Source organism: Nerophis lumbriciformis, linkage group LG08 (genome assembly GCF_033978685.3).
Source record: "Nerophis lumbriciformis linkage group LG08, RoL_Nlum_v2.1, whole genome shotgun sequence".
NCBI lineage: Eukaryota > Metazoa > Chordata > Actinopteri > Syngnathiformes > Syngnathidae > Nerophis > Nerophis lumbriciformis.
Window position 1 is genome coordinate 43,523,650 of NC_084555.2, and position 18,920 is coordinate 43,542,569.

The window sequence follows — 18,920 nt, forward strand, 5'->3', positions numbered from 1 at the left end:
CATAGTGAGTAAAACCTATTTTTTGTATTTGTAAACTTTACCAAAATACCTGATTCTGGTAAAACCCACATCGATACAATATTACAAGAATTTTTAGACATAAAGCATGTTTGGTTTTGGAGTCATGTTTATATAACTTTCATATTTAGTATGAAAGTTATACCATCATATTGAGTAAAAAACAAAAAATAATTTGTATCTTTACAAACCTTAAAAATATTTTTTTCCAGTAAAATTCACAAATATACCTCAAATATATATATAGTCATTTTGCATTTGTGTTTTAGGAGTTATGTTTAATTCATCATATTGAGTGTGGCGGTTATACTGTCACTATGAGTAAAATCTAATTTTTGTTTTTGTAAACCTTACCAAAATACCTGATTCTGATAAAACTCACATGTATTCAATATTACAGGCATTTTTAAATGGATTGCATGTTTGGTTTTTGAGTTAGGTTTTGGAGTTATGTTTCTATAACTTTTTTATTTAGTTTGACAGTATACCGTCATATTGAGTAAAAAAACTTGTGTCTTTGTAAACCTTACAAAAGATCATTACTCTAGTAAAACTAACAAAGATACATTTCTCCAGGTTTAATAGCCATTTTCATGTGTCGTTTATGACTTATGTTTAAATAACTGTCATATTGAGTGTGGCACTTATAATGTCACTATCAGTAAAACCTATTTTTTTTATTTGTCAACCTTACCAAAATACCTCATTTTGGTAAAACTCACATAAATTTAATACTACAGACATTTTTAGACGGATTGCACGTTTGGTTTTGAGTCATGTTTATATATTTTCTGCATGTAGTATGACAGTTATACTGTCATATTGAGTAAAAAAAACTAACGTGTGTCTACAAACCTTACAAATTATTTTTCCTAGTAAAACTCACAAAGATACATTTCTCCAGGCATTATTAGCCATTTTGCATGTGTGGTTTAGGAGTTATGTTCACATAACTGTCATATTGAATGTGACAGTATACTGTCATAGTGAGTAAAACCTAATTTTTGTATTTGTAAACCTTACCAAAATACCTGATTCTGGTAAAACTCACATAGATACAATATTACAGGTATTTTTAGACAAAATTCATGTTTGTTTTTGGAGTTATGTTTATATAATCTTTCATATTTAGTATTACGGTTAAACCATCATATTGAGTAAAAAAAACTACCTTGTGTCTTTATAAACCTTAGAATTTTTTTTTTTTTCCTGTAAAACTCACAAAGATACATTTCTCCAGGCATTATTAGCCATTTATCATGTTTGGTTTAGTAGCTTTGTTTAAATACCTGTCATGTTAAATGTGGCAGTTATATTGTCATTATGAGTAAAAACTATTTTTTGTATTTGTAAACTTTACCAAAATACCTGATTCTGGTAAAACTCACATAGATACAATATTACAGGAATTTTTAGAAATAAAACATGTTTGGTTTTGGAGTTATGTTTATATAACTTTCATATTCAGTATGACAGTTATACCATCATATTGAGTAAAAAAAAACTAATTTGTGTCTTTACGAACCTACAAAAAAAAAAAAGTTCATTAAAATTCACAAAGATACATTTTTCCAGGCATTATTAGTCATTTTGCATTTGTTTTTTAAGAGTTATGTTTAAAAAACTGTCATATTGAGTGTGGCAGTTATACTGTCTTTATGAGTAAAACCTAAATTTTGTATTTGTAAACCTTACCAAAATACCTGATTTTGGTAAAACTCACATAGATTCAATATTACAGGCATTTTTAGACGGATTGCAAGTTTGGTTTTAGAGTTATGTGTATATAACTTTCATATTTAGTATGACAGTTATACTGTCAAATTGAGTAAAAAATAACAAACTCGTAATTTTAAAAACCTCACAAAATAATTTTTTCCGATAAAATTCAGATAGATACATTTTTCTCAGCATTATTAGTCATTTTGCATGTGTGGTTTAGGAGTTATTTTTAAATAGCTGTCAGATTGAATGTGACAGTATACTGTCATAGTGAGTAAAACCAATATTTTGTATTTGAAAAACTTACAAAATCAACTTATTCTAGTAAAACTCACATTGATACAATATTACAGGCATTTTTAGATATAATGCATGTTTGGTTTTGGAGTTATGTTTATATATTTTTTACATTTAGTATTACAGTTATACTGTCATATTGAGTAAAAAAAACTAACTTGTGTCTTAATAAACCTTAAAAAAAATGTTTTTCCTGTAAAACTCACAAAGATACATTTCTCCAGGCATTATTAGCCATTAACCATGTTTGGTTTAGAGTTATGTTTAAATAACTGTCATATTGAGTGTGGCAGATATACTGTCATTATGAGTAAAACCTAATTTTGGTATTTGTAAAATTACCAAAATAACTGATTCTGATAAAACTCACATGGATAAAATATTACAGAATGTTTTAGACATAAAGCATGTTTCCATCATATTGTGTAAAAAAAACTAACTTGTGTCTATACAAACCTTACAAAATATTTTTTTTCCAGTAAAACTCACAAAAATACATTTCTCCAGTTATTATTAGCCATTTTGCATCTGTGGTTTAGAATTTGTGTTTAAATAACAGTCAGATTGAATGTGACAGTATACTGTCATAGTGAGTAAAACCTAATTTTTGTATATGTAAACCTTAACAAAATATCTGATTCTAGTAAAACTCACATAGATACAATATTACAGGCATTTTTTGACATGATGCATGTTTGGTTTTGGAGTTATGTTTATATACATTTTTCCAGGCATTATTAGCTATTTATCATGTTTGGTTTAGGAGTTATGTTTAAATAACTGTCATATCAAATAATGCAGTTATACTATCATTATGAGTAAAACCCAAGTTTTGTATTTGTAAACCTTACCAAAATACCTGATTCTGGTAAAACTCATATAGATTCAATATTACAGGCAGTTTAAGACGGATTGCAAGTTTGGTTTAGGAGTTTGGTTTTGGAAAGATGTTTATATTACTTTTATATTTAGTTTGACAGTTATACCATCATATTGAGTAAAAAAAACAAACACTTTTGTCTTTACAAACCTTACAAAATATTTGTTTCTAGTAAAACTGACAAAGATAAATTTTTCCAGGCATTATTAGCATTAGCATGTTTGGTTTAGGAGTTATGTTTAAATAACTGTTATTTTGAATATGGCAGTTATACTGTCATTATGAGTAAAACCCAATTTTTGTATTTGTAAACCTTACCAAAATACCTGATTCTGGTAAAACTCACATAGATTCAATATTACAGGCATTTTTAGATGTATTGCAAGTTTGGTTTTGGAGTTATGTTTATTTAACTTTCATATTTAGTATGACAGTTCTACTGTCATATTAAGTAAAAAAAACAACTTGTGTCTTTACAAACCTTATATATATTTTTTTTTTTTTCCAGGAAAACTCACAAAGATACATTTCTCCAGGCATTATTAGCCATTTTGTATTTGTGGTTTAGGAGTTACAAAATGTTTAAATAACTGTCAGATTGAATGCGGCAGGTATACTGTCATTATGAGTAAAACCTAATTTTGGTATTTGTAAAATTACCAAAATAACTGATTCTGATAAAACTCACATGGATAAAATATTACAGAATTTTTTAGACATAAAGCATGTTTCCATCATATTGAGTAAAAAAAACTAACTTGTGTCTATAGAAACCTTACAAAATATTTTTTTTCCAGTAAAACTCACAAAAATAAATTTCTCCAGTTATTATTAGCCATTTTGCATCTGTGGTTTAGAATTTGTGTTTAAATAACAGTCAGATTGAATGTGACAGTATACTGTCATAGTGAGTAAAACCTAATTTTTGTATTTGTAAACCTTAACAAAATACCCGATTCTAGTAAAACTCACTTAGATACAATATTACAGGCATTTTTAGACATGATGCATGTTTGGTTTTGGAGTTATGTTTATATACATTTTTCCAGGCATTATTAGCTATTTATCATGTTTGGTTTAGGAGTTATGTTTAAATAACTGTCATATCAAATAATGCAGTTATACTATCATTATGAGTAAAACCCAAGTTTTGTATTTATAAACCTTACCAAAATACCTGATTCTGGTAAAACTCATATAGATTCAATATTACAGGCAGTTTAAGACGGATTGCAAGTTTGGTTTAGGAGTTTGGTTTTGGAAAGATGTTTATATTACTTTTATATTTAGTTTGACAGTTATACCATCACATTGAGTAAAAAAAACAAACACTTTTGTCTTTACAAACCTTACAAAATATTTTTTTTCTAGTAAAACTGACAAAGATATATTTTTCCAGGCATTATTAGCATTAGCATGTTTGGTTTAGGAGTTATGTTTAAATAACTGTTATTTTGAATATGGCAGTTATACTGTCATTATGAGTAAAACCCAATTTTTGTATTTGTAAACCTTACCAAAATACCTGATTCTGGTAAAACTCACATGGATTCAATATTACAGGCATTTTTAGATGTATTGCAAGTTTGGTTTTGGAGTTATGTTTATTTAACTTTCATATTTAGTATGACAGTTCTACTGTCATATTAAGTAAAAAAACTAACTTGTGTCTTTACAAACCTTATATATTTTTTTTTTTTTCCAGGAAAACTCACAAAGATACATTTCTCCAGGCATTATTAGCCATTTTGTATTTGTGGTTTAGGAGTTACAAAATGTTTAAATAACTGTCAGATTGAATGCGGCAGATATACTGTCATTATGAGTAAAACCTAATTTTGGTATTTGTAAAATTACCAAAATAACTGATTCTGATAAAACTCACATGGATAAAATATTACAGAATTTTTTAGACATAAAGCATGTTTCCATCATATTGAGTAAAAAAAAACTAACTTGTGTCTATAGAAACCTTACAAAATATTTTTTTTCCAGTAAAACTCACAAAAATACATTTATCCAGTTATTATTAGCCATTTTGCATCTGTGGTTTAGAATTTGTGTTTAAATAACAGTCAGATTGAATGTGACAGTATACTGTCATAGTGAGTAAAACCTAATTTTTGTATTTGTAAACCTTAACAAAATACCCGATTCTAGTAAAACTCACATAGATACAATATTACAGGCATTTTTAGACATGATGCATGTTTGGTTTTGGAGTTATGTTTATATACATTTTTCCAGGCATTATTAGCTATTTATCATGTTTGGTTTAGGAGTTATGTTTAAATAACTGTCATATCAAATAATGCAGTTATACTATCATTATGAGTAAAACCCAAGTTTTGTATTTGTAAACCTTACCAAAATACCTGATTCTGGTAAAACTCATATAGATTCAATATTACAGGCAGTTTAAGACGGATTGCAAGTTTGGTTTAGGAGTTTGGTTTTGGAATGATGTTTATATTACTTTTATATTTAGTTTGACAGTTATACCATCATATAGTAAAAAAAAAAAAAAAAAAACTTTTGTCTTTATAAACCTTACAAAATATTTTTTTCTAGTAAAACTCACAAAGATACATTTTTCCAGGCATTATTAGCATTAGCATGTTTGGTTTAGGAGTTATGTTTAAATAACTGTTATTTTGAATATGGCAGTTATATTGTCATTATGAGTAAAACCCAATTTTTGTATTTGTAAACCTTACCAAAATACCTGATTCTGGTAAAACTCACATAGATTCAATATTACAGGCATTTTTAGACGTATTGCAAGTTTGGTTTTGGAGTTATGTTTATTTAACTTTCATATTTAGTATGACAGTTCTACTGTCATATTAAGTCAAAAAACTAACTTGTGTCTTTACAAACCTTATATATATTTTTTTTTTCCAGGAAAACTCACAAAGATACATTTCTCCAGGCATTATTAGCCATTTTGTATTTGTGGTTGAGGAGTTACAATATGTTTAAATAACTGTCAGATTGAATGTGACAGTATACTGTCATAGTGAGTAAAACCTAATTTTTGTATTTGTAAACCTTACCAAAAATACCTGATTCTGGTAAAAAATCACATGGATACAATATTGCAGGCATTTTTAGACATAATGCATGTTTGGGTTTGGAGTTATGTTTATACAACTTTCATATTTAGTATGACAGTTATACCATCATATTGAGTAAAAAAATAATAACTTGTGTCTTTATAAACCTTCCTTTTTTTTTTCCCAGGAAAATTCAAAAAGATACATTTTTCCAGGCATAATTAGTCATTTATCATGTTTGGTTTAGGAGTTATGTTTAAATAACTGTCATATTGAGTGTGGCAGTTATACTGTCATTATGAGTAAAAGCTATTTTTTGTATTTTTAAACCTTACCAAAATACCTGATTCTGGTATAACCCACATCGATACAATATTACAGGAATTTTTAGACATAAAGCATTTTTGGTTTTGGAGTTATGTTTTTATAACTTTCATATTTAGTATGACAGTTACACCATCATATGAGTAAAAAAAACTAATTTGTATCTTTACAAACCTTACAAAATATTGTTTTCCAGTAAAATTCACAAATATACATTTCTCTAGGCATTAGTAGTCATTTTGCATTTGTGTTTTAGGAGTTATTTTTAATTAACTGTCATATTGAGTGTGGCAGTTATACTGTCACTATGAGTAAAACCTAATTTTTTTATTCGTAAACCTTACCAAAATACCTGATTCTGATAAAACTCACATATATTTAATTTTACAGGCATTTTTAGACGGATTAAATATTTGGTTTTGGAATTATGTTTATATAACTTTCATATATAGTATGACAGCTATACTGTTAAATTGTGTAAAAAAAAACTAACTTACAGGCATTTTTAGACATAATGCATGTTTGGTTTTGGAGTTGTGTTTATATAACTTTCATATTTAGTATGACAGTTATACCATCATATTAAATAAAAAAAACTAACTTGTGTCTTTATAAACCTTACAAATTATTTGTTTCCAGTAAAACTCACAATGATACATTTCTCCAGGCATTATTAGCCATTTATCATGTTTGGATTAGGAGTTATGTTTAAATAACTGTCATATCAATTGTTGCAGTTATACTGTCATTATGAGTAAAACCCAAGTTTTATATTTGTAAACCTTACCAAAATACCTGATTCTGGTAAAACTCACATACATTGGCATTACAGGCAATTTAAGACAAATTGCAAGTTTGGTTTAGGAGTTTGGTTTTGGAATTATGTTTATATAACTTTCATATTTAGTATGACAGTTATACCATCATATTGAGTAAAAAAAAAACTAACTTTTGTCTTTACAAACCTTACAAAATATTTTTTTCTAGTAAAAATCACAACGATACATTTCTCCAGGCATTATTAACCATTTTGCATGTGTGGTATAGGAGTTATGTTTACATAACTGTCATATTAAATGTGGCAGTTATACTGTCATTATGAGTAAAACCCAATTGTTGTATTTGTAAACCTTACCAAAATACCTGATTCTGGTAAAACTCACATAGAAACAATATTACAGGCATTTTTAGACATAATGCATGTTTGGTTTTGGAGTTATGTTTATATACATTTTTCCAGGCATTATTAGCCATTTATCATGTTTGGTTTAGGAATTATGTTTAAATAACTGTCATATCAAATAATGCAGTTATACTGTCATTATGAGTAAAACCCAAGTTTTGTATTTGTTAACCTTACCAAAATACCTGATTCTGGTAAAACTCATATAGATTCCATATTACAGGCAGTTTAAGACGGATTGCAAGTTTGGTTTAGGAGTTTGGTTTTGGAATTATGTTTATATTACTTTTATATTTAGTTTGACAGTTATACCATCATATTGAGTTAAAAAAAATAACTTTTGTCTTTATAAACCTTACAAAAAAAATGTTTCCCAGTAAAACTCACAAAGATACATTTCTCCAGGCATAATTACTTTTTGTGTTTGCAAGCTTTAAAATAGCATATGTCTCGGGTAAAACTCACAAGGATGCATTGTTTTAGGCTGTATTAGGCTATTTTGCATGTGTGGTTAGGAAGTTATGTTTAAATAACTGTCAAATTGAATGTAGCAGTTAACTGTCATTATTAGTAAACCCCTAATTTGCGTAATTGTACACCTTACCAAATTAACTGATTCTTGTAAAACTCACATAGATACATTATTTTAGGCCTTTTTAGACATAATGCATGTTCAATTTTGGAGTTATGTTTATATAACTTTCATATTTGGTATGACAGTTATACTGTCATATTGAATTAAAAAAACTAACTTGCCTCTTTGCAAAACTTACAAAAGATATTTTTTCTATTAAAACTAACAAAGATACATGTCTTCAGGCATTATTAGACATGTTGCATGTTTGATGTAGGAATTATGTTGAAAAACAATTTTATTGCTTATTTCGCATTATCTCAGGATTTTAAGAACATTACTGTCATGAGTGAAAAACTACTTTTTGTGTTTGCAAGCCTCAAAATAGCAAATGTTTTGAGTAAAACTCAAAAGGATGCATTGTTTTAGTCTTTATTAACCTATTTGCATGTGTGATTAGGAAGTTATGTTTAAATAACATCAAATTGAATGTAGCAGTTATACTGTCATTATGAAAAAAAAAAAAATTTTGTATTTGTAAACCTTACCAAATTACCTGATTCTGGTAAAACTCACATAGATACAATATTACAGGCATTTTTACACATAATGCATGTTCAGTTTTGGAGTTATGTTTATATAACTTTTACATTTAGTATGACAGTTATACTGTCATATTGAATTAAAAATAACTAACTTGCGTCATGGCAAAACTTACAAAAGTTATTTTTTCTAGTGAAGCTAACAGGGTACAAGTCTCCAGGCATTATTAGACATTTTACATGTTTGGTGTAGGAATTATGTTGAAAAACATTTTTATTGCTTTTTTCTCATTATCTCAGGATTTTAAGAACATTACTGTCATATTGAGTAAAAAACTACTTTTAGTGTTTGCAAACCTTAAAAAAGCATATGTTTCGATTAAAACTCACAAGGATAAGTTGTTTTAGGCTTTTTTTAGCCTTTTTGCATTCATGGTTAGGGAGTTATGTTTAACTAACAGTCAAATTGAATAGTAGCAGTTAACTGTCAATATGAGTAAACCCCTAAATTATGTAATTGTACACCTTACCAAATTACCTGATTCTGGTGAAACTCACATAGATACAATATTACAGGCATTTTTAGACATAATGCATGTTTAGTTTTGGAGTTATGTTTATATAACTTTCATATTTGGTATGACAGTTACACTGTCATATTGAATTAAAAAAACGTATTTGCTTCTTTGCAAAACTTACAAAAGATAATTTTTCTAGTAAAACTAACAAAGATACATGTCTTCAGGCATATTAGACATGTTGCATGTTTGGTATAGGAATTATGTTGAAAAACATTTTTACTGCTTTTTTCGCATTATCTCAGGATTTTAAGAACATTACTGTCAAAATGAGTAAAAAACTACTTTTTTGTGTTTGCAAGCCTTAAAATAGCATATGTTTCGAGTAAAACTCACAAGGATGCATTGTTTTAGGCTTTATTAACCTATTTTGCATGTGTGGTTAGGTAGTTATGTTTAAATAACAGTCAAATTGAATGTAGCAGTTAACTGTCATTATGAGTAAACCCCTAATTTATGTAATTGTACACCTTAGCAAATTAACTGATTCTTGTAAAACTAACATAGATACAATATTTTAGGTATTTTTAGACATAATGCATGTTTAGTTTTGGAGTTATGTTTATATAACTTTCTTATTTGGTATGACAGTTATACTGTCATATTGAATTGAAAAAACTAACTTGCCTCTTTGCAAAACTTACAAAAGATAATTTTTCTAGTAAAACTAACAAAGATACATGTCTTCAGGCATTATTAGACATGTTGCAAGTTTGATGTAGGAATTATATTGAAACACATTTTTATTGCTTATTTCGCATTATCTCAGGATTTTAAGAACATTACTGCCATAATGAGTAAAAAAGTACTTTTTGTGTTTGCAAGCCTTAAAATAGCAAATGTTTCGAGTAAAACTCACAAGGATGCATTGTTTTAGGCTTTATTAACCAATTTGCATGTGTGATTAGGAAGTTATGTTTAAATAACAGTCAAATTGAATGTAGCAGTTATACTGTCGTTATGAAAAAAAAAAATTGTATTTGTAAACCAAATTACCTGATTCTGGTGAAACTCACATAGATACAATATTTTAGGCATTTTTAAACATAATGCTTGTTCAATTTTGGAGTTATGTTTATATATATTTCATATTTGGTATGACAGTTATACTTATTTGCTTCTTTGCAAAACTTACAAAATATATTTTTTTCTAGTAAAACTAACAAAGATACATATCTTCACGCATTATTAGACATGTTGCATGTTTGGTGTAGGAATTATGTTGCAAAACCTTTTTATTGCTTATTTCGCATTATCTCAGGATTTTAAGAACATTACTGTCATAATGAGTAAAAAAACTACTTTTTGTGTTTGCAAGCCTTAAAATAGCAAATTTTTCGAATAAAACTCACAAGGATGCATTGTTTTAGGATTTATTAGCCTATTTTGCATGTGTGGTTAGAGGTTATGTTTAAATAACTGTCAAATTGAATGTAGCAGTTATCTGTCATTATGAGTAAACCCCTAATTTATGTAATTGTACACCTTACCAAATTGACTGATTCTTGTAAAACTCACATAGATACAATAGTTTAGGCATTTTTAGACATAATGCATGTTCAGTTTTGGAGTTATGTTTATATAACTTTCATATTTGGTATGACAGTTATAAATAATCGATAAATGGGTTGTACTTGTATAGCGCTTTTCTACCTTCAAGGTACTCAAAGCGCTTTGACACTACTTCCACATTTACCCATTCACACACACATTCACACACTGATGGAGGGAGCTGCCATGCAAGGCGCAAACCATCTCCCATCAGGAGCAAGGGTGAAGTGTCTTGCTCAGGACACAACGGACATGACGAGGTTGGTACTAGGTGGGGATTGAACCAGGGACCCTGCACCACGCCGTCCCTAGTTATACTGTCATATTGTATTAAAAAAACTAACTTGAGTCTTTGTAAAACTTACAAAATATTTTTTTTCTAGTATAACTAACAAAGATACATGTATCCAGGCATTATTAGACATGTTGCATGTTTGGTGTAAGAATTATGATGAAAAACATTTTTATTGCTTATTTCGCATTATCTCAGGATTTTAAGAACATTACTGTCATAATGAGTAAAAAAACTACTTTTTGTGTTTGCAAGCCTTAAAATAGCATATGTTTCGAGTAAAAAAGGATGCATTGTTTTAGGCTTTATTAGCCTATTTGCATGTGTGGTTAGGAAGTTATGTTTAAATAACTGTAAAATTGAATATAGCAGTTATACTGTCATTATGAGAAAAACCCAATTTTTGTATTTGTAAAATTCACATAGATACAATATTTTAGGCATTTTTAGACATAATGCATGTTCAGTTTTGGAGTTATGTTTAAATAACTTTTACATTTAGTTTGACAGTTATACTGTTATATTGAATTAAAAAAACTAACTTGCCTCGTTGCAAAACTTACAAAAGATACATTTTCTAGTAAAATTAACAAAGATACATGTCTTCAGGCATTATTAGACATGTTGCAAGTTTGGTGTAGGAATTATGTTGAAAAACATTTTTATTGCTTTTTTCGCATTATCTCAGGATTTTAAGAACATTACTGGCATATTGAGTAAAAAACTACTATGACATTATACTGTCATATTCAATCTGACTGTTATTTAAACATAACTCCTAAACCATGCAAGCAAAATGTCAAATAATGCCTGGAGAAATGTATCTTTGTAAGTTTTACAGGAAAAAAATAGTTTTTAAGGTTTGTAAAGACACAAGTTAGCTTTTTCTTACTCAATATGACAGTATCGATCTGTTGTGGTGAAGAAGGAGCTGAGCCGGAAGGCAAAGCTCTCAATTTACCGGTCGATCCACGTTCCCATCCTCACCTATGGTCATGAGCTTTGGGTTATGACCGAAAGGACAAGATCACGGGTACAAGCGGCCGAAATGAGTTTCCTCCGCCGGGTGGCGGGGCTCTCCCTTAGAGATAGGGTGAGAAGCTCTGTCATCCGGGGGGAACTCAAAGTAAAACCGCTGCTCCTCCACATCGAGAGGAGCCAGATGAGGTGGTTCGGGCATCTGGTCAGGATGCCACCCGAGCGCCTCCCTAAGGAGGTGTTTAGGGCACGTCCGACCGGTAGGAGGCCACGGGGAAGACCCAGGACACGTTGGGAAGACTATGTCTCCCGGCTGGCCTGGGAATGCCTCGGGATCCCCCGGGAGGAGCTGGACGAAGTGGCTGGGGAGAGGGAAGTCTGGGCTTCCCTGCTTAGGCTGCTGCCCCCGCGACCCGACCTCGGATAAGCGGAAGAAGATGGATGGATGGATGGAATATGACAGTATAACTGTCATACTAAATATGAAAGTTGAATAGATATAACACCAAAACCAAACTTGCAATCCGTCTAAAAATGCCTGTAATATTGAATATATGTGAGTTTTACCAGAATCGGTTATTTTAGTAAGGTTTACAAATACAAAAATTGGGTTTTACTCATAATGACAGTATAACTGCCATATTCAAAATAACAGTTATTTAAACATAACTCCTAAACCAAATATGCTAAATGGCTATTAATGCCTGGAGAAATGAATCTTTGTGAGTTTTACTAGAAAAAAAATATTTTGCAAGGTTTGTAAAGACAAAAGTTAGTTGTTTTTTTTACTCAATATGATGGTATAACTGTCATACTAAATATGAAAGTTAGATAAACATAATTCCAAAACCAAACTCCTAAACCAAACTTGCAGTCCGTCTTAAACTGCCTGTAATATTGAATCTATGTGAGTTTTGCCAGAATCAGGTATTTTGGTAAGGTTTACAAATACAAAACTTGGGTTTTACTCATAATGACAGTATAACTGCAACATTTGATATGACAGTTATTTAAACATGACTCCTAAACCAAACATGATAAATGACTAATAATGCTTGGAGAAATGTATCTTTGTGAGTTTTACTGGCAAAAAATAATGTGTAAGGTTTATAAAGACACAAGTTATTTTTTTTTTTATTGAATATGATGAACTGTCATACTAAATAAATATGGTAGTTATATAAACATAACTCCAAAAGCAAAATGCATTTTGTCTAAAAATGCCTGTAATATTGTATCTTTTTGAGTTTTACCAGAATCAGGTATTTTGGTAAAGTTGACAAATACATATTTGTCAACGGTATACTGTCATAATGACAGTATACTGCCACATTCAATATGACATTTATTTAAACATAACTCCAAAACCAAACATGCATTATGTCTAAAAATTCCTACAATTTTTTATCTATGTGAGTTTTACTAGAATCAGTTGTTTTTGTAAGGTTTACAAATACAAAATATTAGTTTTACTCATAATGAGAGTATACTGTCACAATCAATCCGACAAAATGGCTAATAATGCCTGGAGGAATGAATCTTTGTAACTTTTACTGGAACAAATATTTTGTAAGGTTTGTAAAGACACACGCTAGTTTTTTTTACTTAATTTTACAGTATAGCTGTCATACTATAAATGAAAGTTTTATAAACATAACTCCAAAACCAAACATGCAACCCGTCTAAAAATGTCTATAATGTTTATTATATGTAAGTTGTATCAGAATCAGGTATTTTGGTAAGGTTTACAAATCAAAAAAATAGGTTTTACTCATAGTGACAGTATAACTGCCACACTCAATATGACAGTTATTTAAACATAACTCCTAAAACACAAATGCAAAATGACTAATAATGCCTAGAGAAATGTATATTTGTGAATTTTACAGGAAAACAATATTTTGTAAGGTTTGTAAACATACAAATTAGTTTTTTATTACTCAATATGATGGTATAACTGTCATACTAAATATGAAAGTTATATAAACATAACTCTAAAACCATACATACTTTATGTCTAATAATTCCTGTAATATTGTATCGATGTGGGTTTTACAAGAATCAGGTATTTTGGTAAGGTTTACAAATACAAAAAATAGATTTTACTCATAATGACAGTATAACTGCCACACTCAATATGACAGTTATTTAAACATTACTCCTAAACAAAACATGTTAAATGGCTAATAATGCCTGGGGAAATGTATCTTTGTGAGTTTAACTGGAAAAACAATTTTTTTGTAAGGTTTGTAAAGACAGAAGTTAGTTGTTTTACTCAAAATGACAGTATAACTACCACATTCAAAATGACAGTTATATAAACATAACTCCAAAACCAAACATGCATTATATCTAAAAATGCCTGTAATATTAAATCTATGTGAGTTTGACCAGAATCAGGTATTTTGGTAAGGTTTACAAATACAAAAAGAAGGTTTTACTCATAATGACAGTATAACTGCCACATTCAAAATTACAGTTATTTAAACATAACTCCTAATTTAAACATGCTAAATGGCTAATACTGCCTGGAGAAAGGTATCTTTGTGAGTTTAACTGGGAAAAAAAATTTTTTTTTTAAGGTTTGTAAAGACACAAGTTAGGTTTTTTTATTCAATATGTTTGTATAACTGTCATAATAAATGTAAAAGTTACATAAACATAACTCCAAAACCAAACATGCATTATGTCTAAAAATGCCTGTAATATTGTATCTATGTTAGTTTTACCAGAATTAGGTATTTTGGTAAGGTTGAAAAATACAAAAATTAGGTTTTACTCATAATGACAGTATAACTGCCACATTGACTGCCCCCAAACATGCATTATGTCTAAAAATGCCTATAATTTTGTATCCATGTGAGTTTTACTAGAATCAGTTGTTTTTGTAAGGTTTACAAATACAAAATATTAGTTTTACTCATAATGACAGTATACTGTCACAATCAATCTGACAATATGGCTAATAATGCCTTGAAGAATGTATCGTTGTGAGTTTTACTGGAAATAATATTTTGTAAGGTTTGTAAAGACACAAGTTAGTTTTTTTTTAACACAATTTTACAGTATAGCTGTCATACTATATATGAAAGTTATATAAACAAAACTCCAAAACCAAATATGCAATATGTGAGTTTTATCAGAATCAGGTATTTTGGTAAGGTTTACAAAAACAAAAACTAGGTTTTACTCATAGTGACAGTATAACTGTCACACTCAATATGACAGTTAATTAAACATAACTCCTAAAACACAAATGCAAAATGACTAATAATGCCTAGAGAAAGGTATATTTGTGAATTTTACTGGAAAACAATATTTTGTAAGGTTTGTAAAGATACAAATTATTTTTTGTTTTTTACTCAATATGATGGTATAACTTTCATACTAAATATGAAAGTTATATAAACATAACTCCAAAACCAAACATGCTTTATGTCTAAAAATTCCTGTAATATTGTATTGATGTGGGTTTAACCAGAATCAGGTATTTTGGTAAGGTTTACAAATACAAAAAATAGGTTTAAATATAAAAGTAATATAAACATAATTCCAAAACCAAACTCCTAAACCAAACTTGCAATCCGTCTTAAACTGCCTGTAATATTGAATGTATATGAGTTTTACCAGAATCAGGTATTTTGGTAAGGTTTACAAATACAAAACTTGGGTTTTACTCATAATGACAGTATAACTGCATTATTTAATACAAGAGTTATTTAAACATAACTCCTAAACCAAACATGATAAATGGTTAATAATGCCTGGAAAAATGTATATAAACATAACTCAAAAACCAAACATGCATTATGTCTAAAAATGCCTTTAGTATTGTATCTATGTGAGTTTTACCAGAATCAGGTATTTTGGTAAGGTTGGAAAATACAAAAATTAGGTTTTACTCATAATGACAGTATAACTGCCACATTGACTGCCACCAAACATGCATGATGTCTAAAAATGCCTATAATTTTGTATCCATGTGAGTTTTACTAGAATCAGTTGTTTTTGTAAGGTTTACAAATACAAAATATTAGTTTTACTCATAATGACAGTATGCTGTCACAATCAATCTGACAATATGGCTAATAATGCCTTGAGGAATGTATCTTTGTGAGTTTTACTGGAAATAATTATTTGTAAGGTTTGTAAAGACACAAATAGTTTTTTGTTTTTTTTTTACACAATTTTACAGTATAGCTGTCATACTATATATGAAAGTTATATAAACACAACTCCAAAACCAAATATGGAATATGTGAGTTTTATCAGAATCAGGTATTTTGGTAAGGTTTACAAAAACAAAAATTAGGTTTTACTCATAGTGACAGTATAACTGCCACACTCAATATGACAGTTAATTAAACATAACTCCTAAAACACAAATGCAAAATGACTAATAATGCCTAGAGAAAGGTATATTTGTGAATTTTACTGGAAGACAATATTTGTAAGTTTTGTAAAGATACAAATTATTTTTTGTTTTTTACTCAATATGATGGTATAACTTTCATACTAAATATGAAAGTTATATAAACATAACTCCAAAACCAACATGCTTTATGTCTAAAAATTCCTGTAATATTGTATCGATGTGGGTTTTACCAGAATCAAGTATTTTGGTAAAGTTTAGAAATACAAAAAATAGGTTTTACTCATAATGACAGTATAACTGCCACACTCAATATGACAGTTGTTTAAACATAACTCCTAAACCAAACATGACAAAAGGCTAATTATGCCTGGAGAAATGTATCTTTGTGAGTTTTATTGGGAACATTTTTTTTGTAAGGTTTATAAAGACACAAGTTTTTTTGTTTTTTTTACTCAATAGGATGGTATAACTGTCATACTAAATATAAAAGTTGTATAAACATAACTCCAAAACCAAACATGCATTTTGTCTACAAATGCCTGCAATATTGTATCTATGTGATTTTTACCAGAATCAGGTATTTTTGGTAAGGTTTACAAATACAAAAATTAGGTTTTACTCACTATGACAGAAAACTGTCACATTCAATCTGACAGTTATTTAAACATACTGTACTCCTAAACCACAATTACAAAATGGCTAATAATGCCTGGAAAAATGTATTTTTGTGAGTTTTTCTGAAAAAATAAAATAAAAAAATTAAGGTTTGTAAAGCAACAAGTTAGTTTTTTTTACTTAATATGACAGTATAACTGTCATACAAAATATGAGAGTTAAATAAACATAACTCCAAAACCAAACTTGCAGTACGTCTAAAAATGCCTGTAATATTGAACCTATGTGAGTTTTACCAGAATCAGGTATTTTGGTAAGGTTTACAAATACAAAAATTAGGTTTTACTCATAATGACAGTATAACTGCCACACTCAATATGACAGTTTTTTAAACATAACTCCTAAAAAAACAAATGCAAAATGACTATTAATGCCTGGAAAAATGTATCTTTGTGAATGTTAATGGAAAAAAAATATTTTGTAAGGTTTGTAAAGACACAAATTAGTTTTTTTTACGCAATATGATGGTATAACTGTCATACTAAATATGAAAGTTATATAAACATAACTCCAAAACCAAACATGTTTTATGTCTAAAAATTCCTGTAATATTGTATCTATGTGAGTTTTACCAGAATCAGGTATTTTGGTAAGGTTTACAAATACAAAAATTAGGTTTTACTCACTATGACAGTATACTGCCACACTCAACATGACAGTTATTTAAACATAATTCCTAAACCATACATGATACATGGCTAATAATGCCTGGAGAAATGTATCTTTGTGATTTTTACTAGAAAAAAATATTTTGTAAGGTTTGTAAAGACAAAAGTTAGGTTTTTTTTACTCAATATGATGGTATAACTGTCATACTAAATATGAAAGTTATATAAACATAATTCCAAAACCAAACTCCTAAACCAAACTTGCAATATGTCTTAAACTGCCTGTAATATTTAATCTATGTGAGTTTTACCAGAATCAGGTATTTTGGTAAGGTTTACAAATACAGAACTTGGGTTTTACTCATAATGACAGTATAACTGCAATATTTGATATGACAGTTATTTAAACATAACTCCTAAACCAAACATGATACGGTAAATGGCTAATAATGCCTGGAGAAATGTATCAGTGTGAGTTTTGCTGGAAACAAATAATTTGTAAGGTTTATAAAGACACAAGTTAGTTTTTTCATTAAATATGATGGTATAACCGTCATACTAAATATGAAAGTTATATAAATATAACTCCAAAACCAAACATACATTGTGTTTAAAAACGCTTATAATTTTGTATCCATGTGAGTTTTACTATAATCAGTTGTTTTTGTAAGGTTTACAAATACAAACTATTAGTTTTACTCATAATGACAGTATACTGACAAAATGGCTAATAATGCCTTGAGGAATGTATCTTTGTGAGTTTTACAGGAAAAATATTTTGTAAGATTTGTAAAGACACAAGTTAGTTTTTTTTACACAATTTAACAGTTTAGCTGTCATACTATATATGAAAGTTATATAAACATAATTCCAAAACCAAATATGCAATCCGTCTAAAAAAACCTGTAATATTGAATATATGTGAGTTTTATTAGATTCAGGTATTTTGGTAAGGTTTACGAATACAAAAATTATGTTTTACTCATAGATATAACTGCCACACTCAATATGACAGTTAATTAAACATAACTCCTAAAACACAAATGCAAAATGACTAATAATGCCTAGAGAAATGTATATTTGTGAATTTTACTGGAAAACAATATTTTGTAAGATTTGTAAAGATAAAAATTAGTTTTTTTTTATTCAAAATAATGGTATAACCGTCATACTAAATATGAAAGTTATATAAACATAACTCCAAAACCAAACATGCTTTATGTCTAAAAATTCCTGGAATATTGTATCGGTGTGGGTTTTACCAACT